This window comes from Monodon monoceros, unplaced genomic scaffold (assembly GCF_005190385.1).
Source record: "Monodon monoceros isolate NGI ecotype Baffin Bay Population unplaced genomic scaffold, NGI_Narwhal_1 Super_Scaffold_12, whole genome shotgun sequence".
NCBI classification, from domain to species: Eukaryota; Metazoa; Chordata; class Mammalia; order Artiodactyla; family Monodontidae; genus Monodon; species Monodon monoceros.
This window is the reverse complement of record NW_021703768.1, coordinates 166078768-166090590: the sequence shown is the minus strand read 5'-3', so window position 1 is coordinate 166090590 and position 11823 is coordinate 166078768. Positions and strand designations below refer to the sequence as shown.

The 11823-nt window shown below is 42.5% G+C and overlaps 1 protein-coding gene across 1 annotated transcript in view; it reads right to left on the bottom strand.

Annotated features, from left to right (window-relative positions):
* The window catches only part of ZNF317 (zinc finger protein 317), a 29541-nt gene extending 29034 nt beyond the window's left edge, over positions 1 to 507 (bottom strand). Inside the window, exon 1 of the mRNA XM_029217296.1 lies at positions 353 to 507. The gene's annotated coding sequence lies outside the window, so the exon portion shown is untranslated. The remainder of the gene's footprint in view (positions 1 to 352) is intronic.
* Positions 508 to 11823: the final 11316 nt, after the last annotated feature.

Genomic DNA, 11823 nt, shown 5'->3' with positions numbered 1-11823 from the left:
ACACACACACACACACACACACACACACACACACACACACACACACACACCTCCCCCCAAAAAAATAATGTCCTGAATTCACTTCGGCCGGGCTTTTCTGTCCCCATCCCAAGATGTCAGTTTTTTTGGACCAGATCACCAGTGCCTCCCCCTTATCGCTAAATACAGGGGTCCTAAACTTCATCACTAGCGTTTCATACCGCTTATCACAGGATCTAAAACACACTCTTCCTGGCTGCCTGGCTTCCCGGTCCCAGGTCCCCGTCCCCCGATACCCCTCCCTGCCTTATGGGCCTCTCTTGTCCTCAGGAAAGCGGGGAGTAAAGGGTTAAGTGAGGAAAGCGGGTCTTACATCACGGAGGGTAGAATCACGGGGAGCAGAGGTCACGGAAGCTGCTGCCGAAGGGACGAGAAACTCATTGAAAGGTACGGTCTGCCGCTGGGACCAACAGCTCGGAAGCGGGCGCGGTGGACCGCTCCTCTGCCCATGTGTACAGCAGCAATCGCCTCCGGAGAGTAATGGCTTCCGCTTCACTTCCGCCTTCTAAGTGTCGCGGGACTTCATAACCGGCCTCTAACCAGGAAGCACAGACGGAAAGGATTCTGGGAAATGTAGTTCTGGAGTTTAGACGGGCATGGCGGGGGTACCTCGGTGGAAACTGCAGATGGCGCTAATTTCCCCCCAACTTCTAATTGTTCAAGTGCCTCGGGACTCAGTTCTCAGGCCTCTTTTCGTCTTATAATCCCTGTGGTAGCACTGAATCTTACCTCTTTAAGTACTGTGTATACACTCAAGAGTCAAAATTCCATCCACAGTCCCACACCTGTACCCTGAATGCCAGACAGAATGAGATATTCTCTCTCCACTTGGGTTTTTTAGAGACACATTTAAAGTCCACAAATCAAACTCCTGACTCCACCTTATCAACTTCAAATAATAGCAACCCCATCTTTCCACATGTCCATTGTAAACCTTGGCAACATCATGGACCCTTCTTTGTCCCATTGATCCAACAGGCAACGCTCAGCTCTACCTTGACCATCAATCCAGAATCTGATTGCTTTGCCAGAAATGTTTTTCTTGTTTCTGAGTCATGAAAGGTCACAGCAGGACTTGAAACTGGCCCTCCTGGGCAAAAAACCCTTTCTGGGTCCCCCATTTCTTATTTGTAGGATGAAGGCTTCAGCCTCCTAGACTTTCCCTGAGTTCCAAATGGCAGATTCAAACAGCTGCTAATCAGGGAAACAGGGAATGCAGAAACAATGGAGGAATAGTCAAGAAACTATAGTGCAGCGATTAAAGCAAGATCCTGGTCCTCCTCAAGGGATATACATAACAATATCTTTGAGTTCTTCTGAACGAACTAAGGTCCCCAATAAGGCCCCCACCCAAGTGAACGATGGTAACTTCTGGCGGAGCACAAGATTCCTGTAACACCGCCCTGTTACCTCACCACCAACCAATCAGAAGAAAGTCACAAACCCTGCAGCCCTCACCCCCAAATTTTGCCTATAAAAACTTCTCCCAGGAAACCACCAGAGAGTTCAGAGTTTTCAAGCATAAACCACCCATTCTCCTTGCTTGGCCCTGCAATAAACCTGCCTCTGCTCCAAACTCCAATGTTTTGGTTTGTTTGGCCTCACTGTGCTTTAGGCACAAGAACTTGTGTTTGGCAACAATAGCCTTTCAGTAGCTCTGAAGGGACTGCTTCAAAGAGGTAGGGGGAGAAGCCAGTATATATATGATTTTTGGCTAGGGAATACATGCAGTTAAGCAAATATCTCGGTAAAAGATCATTACTACTCACAAGGAACAGATATCTCAGTTAATGATTTTAGTGCTTTTCTATGTATGGGAAGAGCCAAGAATCTGGGTTCATTAAATTTCTTCTTGAAATATACTATCTAAAGGGCCTGTTTTCAGGCTTCCCTGGTGGTGCAGTGGTTAAGAATCTGCCTGCCAATGCAGGGGACACGGGTTCGAGCCCTGGTCCGGGAAGATTCCACATGTCGCGGAGCAACTAAGCTCGTGCACCACAACTACTGAGTCTGTGCTCTAGAGCCCACAAGCCACAACTACTGAAGCCTGTGTGCCTAGAGCCCGTGCTCTGCAACAAGAGAAGCCACCGCAATGAGAAGCCTGCGCACCACAACAGAGAGTAGCCCCCGCTTGCTGCAACTAGAGAAAGCCTGCACGCAGCAACAAAGACCCAACGCAGCCAAAAATAAATAAATAAATAAATTTAAACAAATAAAATAAAGGGCCTGTTTTCCTAAAGCACAGAGTGCCTCATCTTGTTTTTCATCCTGAATTCCTCTCAGGAGGCACTACTGTCCATCAGCAACTGCAGTGGCTAATGACTTAATCCTTGTAGCACTTGGATGGAGAGAAACATTCTTTGTTTTACAACAAACATACAGAAAGTCCACAAATAAATTTTTAAAGAGAACATACCTATGCGCAAATTATTAAAAATGTCCACAAAATGCACACGCCTATGCACATACTACCCAGGTTTTTCAAAAAGAAAATTACCAATAACACAGAAGCTCCCTTCATGGCCCTCCTGGTCAGTACAATTCCTCATCCCCTAAGGGAAACCCTATTATTGAGGCAGGAGATAGATGGCCTCCAGGCTGAGCAGCTGGAGTTTGTCCCCTGTGGACAGATACTCCAAGACAAAGAAAATAGCAGGGTCAGAGAGGAGCAGAGTCCTGCCCAGATAAAAGATAAAGAAACCATATATTTCTCATTCTCCAGGTCAAGGAGACCTTCCCAACTACACATGCACAGAAAGGCTTCTTGGGGGTCAAAAAGGGAGGTGGCGCCACCTCATAGTAGGTGATATCAACCTACCCATAGGCCTCTTTGCTAGAATCCATCTTGGCTAAGAGATGCACATGCACACAGCGGAGGACCCTGAGATAAACCAAATGTGGACTCAGAACCAGGCTAAGCCAGGTGACTTGCCAAAGGAAACCTGGGAAAAATGCCCTATAAAAGTGATTCAAACTACCAGCAGGATGTGACTCTCTCTCTGAGTTCGCCCATGTGAGTCTATTCACACATACTCTTTTTCCTTCTAATAAACACTTTACTTGTTTCACTACTTTCCATCTCTTAGTGGAATTTCTACAAAGCCGACAGGCCAGGGCCTTGTCACTGTCCCTCATGGTCTAGCAGTTAGGATTCAGGGCTCTCACTGCCACAACCTGACTTCAATCTCTTGCCAGGGAACCAAAATCCTGCTTCAAGCCACTGCAAGCCAAGGCCACTGAGATCATTTTAACTTATTATAATATCAGTGGCCAAAAACTAAAATAAAATAAAATTTTAAATAAAAGGGAATTCCCTGGCCATCCAGTAGTTAGGACTCTGCACTTCCAATGCAGGAGGCATGGGTTTGATCCCTGGTTGCGGAACTAAGATCCTGCATGCCGCGTGGCACAGCCAAAAAATTTTAAAAACAGTAACATGTGACATGGTTCAGGACACAACTACCCTAAAATATGGCACCTTAGCATATTGAATATTTTAAGCTGAGGGAATCAGAGAAATGACTCAGGGAGGATTCTTTGACCTTCCCCTGAAGCAGGTCATAAGACCCTCCTGTGATAGCTGTCCTTCCTACCCAAGAGGAAAGGAGTGTCCTTATCTCTGAAGATGGAGGGACACATAAAGGAATCCAACTGTACAAGATTGCTAAATTTCCTTCAGTTTACTACCCTTAGCTCATATCCTTTTGTTCAATCACATTTTTCTATGGCTTTCCAGTCTGCATCAAACCTAGCATAAAAAATTGCTCAGATTTAACCACTTTTTTGTGTGTCGTCATTTCCTTATGAAGGTTTTAGGGTCATGTAAAACAGATTTGTATGCTTTTCTCTCGTCACTTTTGCTACAGAGCCCCAGCCAAGAACCTATAAATGTAGAAGAAAAGTTTTGGGATTTTTCCTCCCTTACACATCATAGAAGAGTTTTGCCTGTTTCTTGAACGTAAGTAGAATCAAGCCTCTCTCCTTTGGGATTGGTGCAAGAGTAGAAAACTTGGGACTTCCCTGGTGGCACAGTGGTTAAGAATCTGCCTGCCAATGCGGGGGACACGGGTTCGAGCCCTGGTCCGGGAAGATCCCGCATGCCACGGAGCAACTAAGCCCGTGAGCCACAACTGCTGAAGCCCACATGCCTGGAGCCCATGCACCACAACAAGAGAAACCACTGCAATGAGAGGCCCAAGCGCCACAACGAAGAGTAGCCCCTGCTCGCTGCAACTAGAGAAAGCCCATGCCCAGCAACAAAGACCCAAAGCAGCCAAAAATAAGTAAATAAATTTATTTAAAAAAAAAAAAGAGTAGAAAACTGACCAGTGCAAGAGGACAGAACCACACACACAGGACCGCCTAGTATGACAGCAATGACTACAGTGGGACAAGGACAGTCTTTCCAATAAAGCTGGGTCCATTGGATATTCACATGGAAAAAAATGAAAATTGATCCCCATGATTCCAAAATGATGGCAGAACTAAATGTGAAAGGTAAAACAAAAATTATAGAGAAAAACATGATTGGGGCTTCCCTGGTGGCGCAGTGGTTGAGAGTCCGCCTGCCGATGCAGGGGACACGGGTTCGTGCCCCGGTCTGGGAAGATCCCACATGCCGCGGAGCGGCTGGGCCCGTGAGCCATGGCCGCCGAGCCTGCGTGTCCGGAGCCTGTGCTCTGCAACGGGAGAGGCCACAACAGTGAGAGGCCCGCGTACCACAAAAAAACAAAATAACAAACCAAAAAATCCATGATTTTATGGCTCGGAGTAGGCAGAAACTTCTTAAATAGGAGACAAAAGGGGGGAAGAAATTTGATAAGCTGGAATACATTAAAATTAAGAACTGCTTGGGAATTCCCTGGCGGTCCAGTGGTTAGCACTCAGTGCTTTCACTGTGGCCCCAGGTTCAGTCCCTGGTTGGGGAACTAAGATCCTGCAAGCCACATAGTGTGACCAAATTAAGAACTGCTCATCAAAAAACACCACTGATGGTGAAAAAGTAACCCACAAAGCAGAAGAAAAACATATACATCTATATGTATATGTGTATATATCTACTATATATAAGATAGACATATATAAGATAGATAGATAACCAACAAGGACCTACTGTATAGCACAGGGAAATCCACTCAATATTCTGTGATAACCTATATGAGAAAAGAATCTGAAAAGGAATAAATATACATATACATGTATATGTATAACTGAACTACTTTACTGTATACCTGAAACTAACACACATTGTAAATCAACTATACTCCAATAAAATTTTAAAAAATAATAATAATTCATGTGCAGAACATGTAAAGAAATTTTCCTACTCAATAAGAAATAGACAACTCAATTTAAAAATAGGCCAAAAATAAATCTGGTCATATCACAAAACAAGATATTCAAATGGCCAATAAATATATGAAAAAGTGCTCAACTTTATTAAGGAAAGGCTAATTAATTTAAACCACAATGAGATACCACTACTTAACTAACAGAATGGCTATGAAAAAGGCCAAGGTTCAATCCTTGGTCAGGGAACTAAGATCCCACAAGCTTCATGGCACAGCCAAAAAAAAAGAAATTGGGAAATTAAGTGGTGTGACACCTACTTCACTGCTGTAACAATAATGATTATAAAGTTTGTAGAGTTCCCTGCTTCTTAAGGATATCCCTTGAGAGAGGCACAGGCAAAGAGAGAAATGAAAATCTGTGAATATACAGTTGAGACCACACATGGAAAGTTATCTCCAATGAAAGAAGAACTGCTTGAAACTTCTGAGTAGAGTAGCAGAATTCAACAAAAATGTTTTATAAACTGTAACATTAGAAATTGAAGGGAGTTCCCTGGTGGCCTAGTGGTTAGGATTCATGGCTTTCTCTGCTGTGGCCCGGGTTCAATCCCTGGTCAGGGAACTGAGATCCCACAAGCCACATGGCAAGGCCAAAAAAACCCAAAAAAACATTGAAGCCTTGGTTGCCTTCTGAGATAGCCCACACTGTCTCTGGAGTGTGCATCTCTCTCAATAAATCTACTTCTTACCTATCACTTTGCCTCTTGCTGAATTCCTTCTGCACTGAGAAAAAAATAAAAGAAAAAAGAAAAAGAAATCGAAGCCTCTAAAAATTGTCAATGGAGCATTTATTTATTTTATAAATTCCTACTAACTGTATATAAAAGGGTCTGAACTATGCTCTGTGGTGCTACAGCTTCCTCATCCCCCCCCCCCCAGTCTGTGACTGTAGAAATTCTCTCCTTTTTCTCTAGAAATATAGCTCTATCTCCAGGGCCCACACTTTTGCAACTTCCACGAGTGCCATTCATGTAAAACTTCAGATCCTGCCTGCTCTATATAGAGAGACCTGAGGAGAACATATTGATTTCAAATATTACTTTATTTTTTTTCACATCTTTATTGGAGTATAATTGCTTTACAATGGTGTGTTAGTTTCTGCTTTATAACAAAGTGAATCAGCTATACATATACATATATCCCCATATCTCCTCCCTCTTGCATCTCCCTGCCACCCTCCCTATCCCACCCCTTCAAATACTACTTTAAATAAATTGATACTAGTGACACAGTTAAAGTTTAGGACTACATTCCCCAGCCAGCTCTGTTTATCTAAAACTCTGGTGTGCCAGGTTGGATTTCTGTTAGTCTTTCTAAAATAACTAGCTTCAGGAAAATAAAGTTTTCTTATGGTTTTCATGTGTTTGGCACTTTACTGACAAGAATTATTCTTTAAAATTTTTTTTTAATTTATTATTAAAGTGTAGTTGATTTACAATATTGTGTTAGTTTCATGTGTACAGCAAAGCGATTCAGTTATATATACATATATATGTTTTTTCAAATTATTTTCCTTTATAGGTTATTACAAAATATTAGGTATAGTTCCCAGTGCTGTACAGTAGGTCCTTGATGGTTATCTATTTTATACATAGTAATGTGTATATGTTAATCTCAAACTCCTAATTTATCCCCCCCCCTTTCCCCTTTGGTAACCATAAGTTTGTTTTCTATGTCTGTGGGTCTATTTCTGTTTTGTATACAGGTTCATTTGTATCTTTTTTCTTTTTTTTAAGATTCCACATATAAGCAATAATAAGCAATATCTTATATTTGTCTTTCTCTGTCTGGCTTACTTCACTTAGTATAATATGCTCTAGGTCCATCCATGTTGCTGCAAATGGATAAGAATGATTCTTTTAAATGAATTATCAATGCCATAGTTTTTCTACATGGGATCAGCAGTTAGAATGATGCTGGTAGTGGGCTGAGGCAACAAGAACCTCTTCGTTCCCAGCTTTTTTTTTTTTTTTTTTCCCTTTGCCACGTTTTGCTTCCACCTTTGTACCTCTTAAAGAGTGCAGAGTTATCCGAAAGTCCCCTGGTCAATACCGGGAGGGTGAGCTTTTCATTAGTGCTCTGCTGAGGTTCCCAAATCTTTTCTTTTCTTTTGCTTTCCTTTTTCCAACTTTATTGAGCTATAATTGACAAATAACATTGTGTAAGTTTCAGGTGTACAATGTGTTGCTTTGATACATTTGTAAATTGCAAACCGGTTACCACCAGAGTGTTAGCTACCACCTCCATCCCATCACATAGTGGCCATTTCTTTTTTTGCTGCGAGAACATATGAGATCTACTCTCTTAGCAACATCCGAGTATAGGATACAGCATTATTAGCTATAATCACCTGTGCTCCACCTCGGATCCCCAACCTTGTTAATCTTATAACTGGAAGTGTGTGCCCTTTTCCAATCAAGTTCACTCATTCTTCCACCTCATTTTTTTTTTTTTTTGCTACTTTTTGTCAAAGGCAAACAATAAAAAGTGAGCTAGTAGGGAGATTGGTTTTATTCAGGCTAACGCAATAAGGAAAACACCCCCAATCCAAACATCAGAGTGTCTCTGCAGAATGGTTTTGCCTTAGACTTTCATAGGGAGGAATAAGCAAATTATAGGTGGAGGGATTTTACACTTGGGATTGTTATTGTAACCAGGGGACTCTGTTAGTTGAGCAAGAAATGCTTAATCTCTATGTCTAGCTAGTTTGTCAGGGAGGGGGACAAACAGTTCCCCTACTCATTTATGAGACAAAAGAATGGGAATTGGAGAGTGTGTGTCTGGCCCTGTCATAGGAAACAAGGAGGTCACTAGAGAGTCCTATCCTCCTCCTATGGGGAAGAGAGGTTCTTTGCAGTACTGGTTTCTAGAACACAAAATGGCAGGAGGTGGGGGGATTAACTGTCTGGGTTTTCCAGCAGCACAGGTAAAGCTCAATATTGTCGCTCGCCTTTATATATTAATAATTGAACCATGCATATAAATGCCTACTTTACGCTAAGAGAACTTACCTGTCTTCAGTTAAACTATTTTTCCCCCCTAGCGATGGTTCACAATGGGAAATGATTTGGCAATGCTTGGAGATTAGTGTTGGGTAGCACAACTTGGTTTGGGTGGGGTGCTACTGGCATCTAGTGGTGGAAGCAGGGCATGCAGCTAAACACCTCAAAATGCACAGGATGGCCTCCCAAAACAGACTTATTTGGCTCCAAAGGAGAATAGTGCTGAGGTTGGAGGCGGGGTGGCAGGGTTGGGGGGATTTAGGGGAGTTCTGGTAGAATTGCTCAATACTTCCCTTTGGGAACCAGGGCTTTAGAGGCTGGGCAAAAACGTCTGAAAAACTAAATTCCTCCTGAGATGCAGAAAACAAGCAGACTCAAAGGATTTTCAAATGCATCTTGAATTTCCCTTGGAGTTGTTGATCATTATTCATCTGTCTGTTACATTTTATTTGAAACACTGCAGCTCAACTTGTATAATTTTTATATGAAGTTTGTAAAACTTTACTTATAAAAATTCATGGAAGAGTCTCAGATGTTAGCTAAGAACAAGGATAGGGTAGGGAGCAAACTTTTTCTTTTCTCTTTTTTTTTTTGGCTGTGTCACGCGGGCTTGCAGGATCTTAGTTCCCCAACCAAGGATCAAACCAGAACCCTTGGCAGTGAAAGCGAGGACTCTTAACCAGTGGAGTGCCAGGGAATTCCCTATAGGTGCGTTCTGGCTCACCAACCTGGAAGCTCTCTGAACTCTGTCATTTTAGGTTTTCATGTTGGTTTCATTACATAGACAAGGTGGATTAAATCATTGGTCATTGGTGATTGGTTCAGCCTTCAATACCTCCACAGGTGGGGGTTTGAGGCTGAAAAGTTCCAACCCTCTAATCAAAGTTCAGTCTTTCTGGCAACAAGCCCTGAAGCTCTCTAGAAGCCGCTTAGCCAAGAGTTATCTCATTAACATACCAAAGACACTCTTTTCACTCAGGAGGTTCCAAGGGTTTTACGAGTCTGTGTCAGAAACTGGGAACAAAGACCAAATATTTTTTATTACATCATAGGGACAAAAACCAGCCCTCCATTCATACAAGCATCCCCCCCACCCCACTCTCAGAAAGTACACAGAACTCACCTCAGAAAATAGGTACTTCTGGGGAATTCCCTGGGGGTCCAGTGGTTAGGACTCCGTGCTTCCACCGTAGGGGTCACGGGTTCAATCATGTTCAGGGAACTAAGATTCCAAGTACTGGCAGGCGCAGGCCAAAAAAAAAAAAAAAAAAGGTACTTCTGCTTTAGAAGACTGTATCCTCCATAAGTCTGATTTAGCTGGTACAGAAATTTAGCTTCAAACCTAAGATAGTATTGATTTAATAATCTGTATACAGGACTTCTGCTGCTGGTAATTGAAGGCTGGGAAATTTAGACCAACTCTCCAACTGAAGACAATGAAAAGTATGCATGTAGTGTACATTAAAAAAAAAAATCTAAAAAGCAACAAAGATCTAAATACTAGTAAGAAATCACTGCAGTGGAATCTCAAAAAGCCGAACCCATTAAAATAGAGAATAGAATGTGCTTGCCAGGTGCTCTGGGAGGAGGGGGTGGGAATTGGGAGATGTTGGTTAAAAGGTACAAACTTCCAGTTATAAGATGAATAAGTTCTGGGGATCTAATGCACAGCATGGCGACTCTAGTTAACAATGCTGTATTGTATGCTTGAAAGTTGCTAAGAAAATAAATCAAGTGTTCTTACTACAAAAAACAAATGGTAATTATGTGATAGAGGGGGTAGCTAACACTATGGTGGCAAGCATTTTTCAAAGTATAAGCATTTTACAAATCAGTACATTGTACACCTTAAACTTATACAGAAAAGAAATCACTGCATGGAGACTAGGAGAGGACAGGGTTCCAGAGAGGTGAGGCAGACACTGGGGCTGGTTTCACCCTTGAGGTGGTCTACAAGAGGCAGCTAAGGGACCAAGTGAGCTTTAGGTCTCAACAAGACCAGGGATAAAGAGTGAGAGTAAGGGTCTCCCCTCTTTGGACTGGCTTCCCAAAGGAATGTCTCTGGGGAATAGAGGGGAACTGGAAGCAAACCAGTATGGACTGCAGCCAGGTTTCCCATCACCTGGTAGATGCCAGAAAAAGGTTGTGTAACTACAGTGCATTACTAGCAGACAAAGTAGATTTTAATGCAAAAACATTTGTTACACCCAGAGATAACAAAGGTAACTTCATAAAGATAGAAGATTGGGTCCACCATGAAAACATAATAATTCTGAATTTGTATTCAATAGTCTATTGATTTTTTTATATATATATAACTTTATTTATTTTATTTTTGGCTGCGTTGGGTCTTCGTTGCTGCACATGGGCTTTCTCTAGTTGAGGTGAGCGGGGGATACCCTTCGTTGTGGTACGCGGGCTTCTTGTTGCAGTGGTTTCTCTTGTTGCGGCGGAGCACAGGCTCTAGGTGTGCAGGCTTCCGTAGTTGTGGCTCGCGGGCTTCGCTGTTCCACGGCACGTGGGATCTTCCCAGACCAGGGCTCGAACCCGTGTCCCCAGCGTTGGCAGGTGGATTCTTAATCACTGCACCACCAGGGAAGCCCCTCAATAGTCTATTGATTGAACTGCAAGCAGAGATAGTCAAATTCTATATCACACTGGGTGATTTTAGCATATATCACTCCATAATTGATACAACAAGGAGACAAAAAAAAAAATCAGTAGGGCTTCCCTGGTGGCGCAGTTGTTGAGAGTCCACCTGCTGATGCAGGGGACACGGGTTCGTGCCCCGGTCCGGGAAGATCCCACATGCCGCGGAGCGCCTGGGCCCCTGAGCCATGGCCGCTGAGCCTGCGCGTCCGGAGCCTGTGCTCCGCAACGGGAGAGGCCACAACAGTGAGAGGCCCGCATACCGCAAAAAAAAAAAAAATCAGTAAAAATAAGATTTCAACGTGATTAACCAACTTGACCTATTGGGCATATATAGAAAATGCACTCAATCGTTGTCCACATTGATCTTTCAGCGTAAACAGGTCACCTACTAAGTTTAACCACAAGTGCATGAGAGCAAATCTCAATAAATTTCAAAGAATTAAAATTATACAGAGTGTGTTCTTTAGCCACAATGCAATGATACTAAAAACCAATAACAAAAGAAGGAAAAGAGGTCCTCCATATAATTGGATACTAAAAACTGCACTTCTATATAACTCATGGATTAAATAAAAACTCTCAATTGACTTTATTCAAATCAATTTCTCTGCATAGATTGCAGCAGAAATGAGGAAAATGAGGATGACTCAGAAGGGAGAAATGAAACGAGAACTGGTTTATCTAAGTATAATGTGAAAGCAAATGAGTGTTCACTACAAGTTTATAAACACATGGTCTGCACATCTGATAATAATTTTTTCCTCCAGCTTTATTGAGAT